A 4329-nucleotide genomic window follows, 5' to 3' on the forward strand; every position below is an offset into this window, starting at 1 on the left:
AGCACCAAATTCTAGTGCATTAATCTCCATATCAGGGTCTATCCTTCACTGGGTACCATCAGTTGCTGGTAATGACAAGCCTGGATACATAGATTCGGGTTTTGGATCTCTGGTCTTCATTTCTCTATTTGTCAAGCCCTGATAAACGGTAGTTCTATTTTTAACTTTTTGAGGAACCTCCATCCTGTTTTCCATAGTGGCGGTTCCAATTTACATTCCCACCGACAGTGTGCAAGGGTTCCCTCCCCCCTCACTCTCGCCAACATTTGTCATCGCTTGTCTTTTTGATAATAGCCATCCAAACAGCTGTTATCTCATGGTTTTGATTTGCATTTCCCTGATAATTAGTGATATTGAGCACCCTTTCCTATACTTGTTGGCCATTCGTATGTCCTTTTTGGAAAAAGGTCCATTCAGATCCTTTGCGCATTTATTAATTGGATATTTTTGTTTTATTTTGTTTAGCTATTGAAATGTGTGAGCTCCTTATATATTTTTGGATGTTAATCCCTTATCAGATTTATGGTTGACAAATATTTTCTCCCAATTTGTTGCTTTTTCATTTTGTTAATTGTTTTCTTTGCTGTGCAGGAGCTTTTTATTATAGTTTGATGAAATTCCATTTTTGCTTTCATTGCCTGGGCTTTTTGTATGGTGTACAAAAAATCGTTGCTAAAGCCAGTGTCAAGATATGATCAAACTATCCATCTTCTGGGTATAGAATCAAAGGGAATGAAATCAGGACCTATAAAAATATCTGCACTCTCAAGTTAATTGCAGGATTATTCACAATAGCTAAGATGAAACACCAAAGTGTCTGTAGAGGAATGGCTAAAGAAATGGTGACACACACACACACACACACACACACACACGGGTATATCATTCAGCCTTAAAATAGGAGATCCTGCCATTTGCAACATGGATAAACCTGGATGACATTGTGCTAAGTGAAATAAGCCAAATACATTATTGAAAGACAAATACTGCATGATCTTACTTATATGTGGAGTTCGAGTACATAGAAACAGTGGTGGTTACCAGAGCAGGGATAGGGAGGAGATGGGGAGATGTAGGTCAAAGGTATAAAGTTGCAATTATGTAGGATGAATAAGTCTAAAGATCTAATGTACAACATGAGGGTTATAGTTAATAATATTGTATTGTAAACTAGAAACTTTCTAAGAGAGTAGAATTTAGGTGTTCTTACCGTTAGAAAAATGAGTAACTGTGAGATGATGGATATGTCAATTTGGTTAACTATAGAAACTATTTCCCTGTATATATCAAAACATGTTTTATATCTTAAATACATACAACAAAAATAAATATAATTATATTATTTAAAAATATATATTTTAAAAATGATAACGCTTTAGTATTTTCTTTCTTTCTTTCTTTCTTTCTTTCTTTCTTTCTTTCTTTTTTTTTTTTTTTTTGAGACAGTCTTGCTCCATCACCCCTGGTAGAGTGCAGTGGCATCATCACAGCTCACAGCAACCTCAAACTCCTGGGCTCAAGAGATCCTCCTGCCTCGGCCTCCCAAGTAGCTGGGACTACAGATGTGTGCCACCATACCCTGCTAATTTTTTCTATTTTTGGTACAGGCGGGTCTCACTCTTGCTTGGGCTAGTCTGGAACTCCTGACTTCAAGAGATCATCTCACCTTGGCCTCTCAGAGTGCTAGGATTACAGGTGTGAGCCACCATACCTGGCCGGCCTTAGTATTTAAATGAAGGAGTAAGTTTAAGAAAGAAGACACAGGGTCTCTAAAGTCATCTTATTTTACTTCCCTAACAAGAAAGCCTTTTTAAACCTTCAGCTGGTAGTGTTTGGAACAGATGTAAAGTCTCTAAGATAAATCCTAGGAAACTGATTGAAAAGTAGTGGTATTGTCGGATTTTATTTTAAAGAAGAAACATAGGAAAGCTTGTCTTGCTTTCTATATTTATAAAATTGAGGGATACACCCTATTGCCTTAATATTTAGAAACACCTGGAGCTGTTATCCTCTGGTAGCTTCCTTAAATAAACTAAAGCAGTGGCTTGCCCTGCCACCCTCACTCTAATTGACAATCATTGAAAAGTGTTTTTCAGAGGTGGAGGCGTTTTAAAATTTAGAAGTCAAGGTAGGAGTAAAACCTTTCCTAGAATAACTATTGAAAAATCATGGATGTGTCTCTAAGGAAATATGTCCAACCAGCACGTGGCTTTTATGTTTGCCCAATTACAGAGCCCTTCCAAACCCTTCTCCAGCTTGAGTAAAGAGGAAATCCTCCAATTCTTGCCATAAGTGCAGCATTTTGTTCTATAGGTACATAATACCGTAGATTTTTACCTGTCCCTTCTTCTTTAGCCTTCCTGGATTTCCACTAACTTTAGAATTTTGGTGCTAAAAGTCATATGCTGTAAATAATTTTAAATTAGAAATGGTCACAGCTAAAGGCAGAATAAAAGGTTGGATAAATGGTTCTCAAACTAAAAGCAGGGTAATGGTTTAAATTAATGGTTATCAGACTTGAGTGTTAAGGGTTTGTGGATTGTGCTATAATCAAAATTGGAGTAATAATATCTCTTTGAGATTCATACCTTGGCTATTATGGATTGTGCTATAATCAAAATTGGGGTGCTAATATCTCTTTGAGATTCTGATTTCAATTCTTTTGGATAAATAGCCAAAACTGGGATCACTGGATCATATGATAGTTCTATTTTTAATTTTTTGAGGAACCGCCATACCGTTTTCTATAGTAGCTGCACCATTTTACATTCCAACCAAGAGTTTACAAAAGTTCCAATTTCTCTACATCTTCACCAGCACTTGTTGTCTTTTTTTAAATATATAATAACCATCCCTATATAATGGAATATTATTCTGCCTTAAAAAAAAATAAGGAAATCCCACAATATGCAGTAACATGGATAAACCTTGACAACATTATGATAAGAGAAATAGGCCAGTTACAGAAAGACAAATACTACATGATTCCATTTACATAAGGTATCTAAAATAGCCAAACTCATAGACTTAGAAAGTGGAATGTTGGTTTCCAGGGTCTAGGGGCAGGGAGAAATGGAAAATTGCTAATGAATGGGCATAAGTTTCAGTTATACAAGACTAATAAGTTCTAGGGATATGCTACACAAAATTGTGCCTATAGTTAACACTTAAAAATTTGTTACAATTGTTCCCAAGAAGTAATGTACAAAAATATTTATTGTATCATTGGTTGTAATAGAGGAAAAGTAGAAACAACTTGATTATTCTTCATTTAAGAGGAATGAATAAATAAACTGTGATTTAGTTATATGGTGGGAAAATATACAGGGGATAAAATTAATGAAATACCACCCAAACACATGGAGAAATATCAAAATTATAATGGTGATTGAAAAAAAGTAGGTTTATAATATTAAGCTTTATGTAGCCTGGAAGACATTTGAAGTTACTTTTTGGTTTCCGTCTTGTTTTGTAAGTTCTTTTTTTCCCCATCACTTCCCCTTTCCTCTACCAGAGTTTCCTTTATTTCCCAAATAAACTATTATACTTACACTTAAAACATTAACCTTTAATTGGCTTCTGAAGTAATCCAAACTAATACATGCAGTATGCATAATTCAAATGTGAAGTAAAAAACATTATAACGTGTAGTAGATGGAAACCTCAGTCTTTGTTTCAAAGGGATCTTGTCTTTTCTCAGTAAGTAATAGTAATAGTCACATTTCGCTTTTTTATGTTCTGTGTTCTTATTCTGAAATCTTCCCCAAACTCTCCAAAAGACCATAAAATACCTCACAAAATTGTCAAGTATATGAGGTAAACTACGAGCTTCATTATTTTCCATGGAGAGATTCCTTCCTTGAACCTTTCAATGTCCTGCTCTAATTTGGACTGGATGCTTTTAGTCTGATTAACACAGCTATTGTTCTGGAATTTTCCTTCCCCATCATTCTAGAGTTTTCTTCACTTCTTTTATACATTGGAGTTTTGATTTCTTGAATCCTAACTCTACCTCATCTTACTAGAGCATATCGTATCACTTAATAACTTCCTGAGAAAAGATACTTTGAAAGTAAATATTTTTGAGTCCTTACATGTTTGAAAATATCAATACTATATAATTTTTATATTTGGCACCAAAAACACAGGCAACAAAACCAAAAATAGACAAGTGGAACTGCATTAAGCTAAAAATCTTCTGCACAGCACAGGAAACAATCAACAGAGTGAAAAGGCAACTGAAAGAATGAGATAAAATATGTTTAAACCATCTATCTGATGAAGGGTTAATATCTAAAACACTTAAGGATGGCCTCCCCATATACGATA

Source organism: Propithecus coquereli, unplaced genomic scaffold (assembly GCF_000956105.1).
Source record: "Propithecus coquereli isolate 6110/MARCELLA unplaced genomic scaffold, Pcoq_1.0 Scaffold48, whole genome shotgun sequence".
Taxonomy (NCBI): Eukaryota; Metazoa; Chordata; class Mammalia; order Primates; family Indriidae; genus Propithecus; species Propithecus coquereli.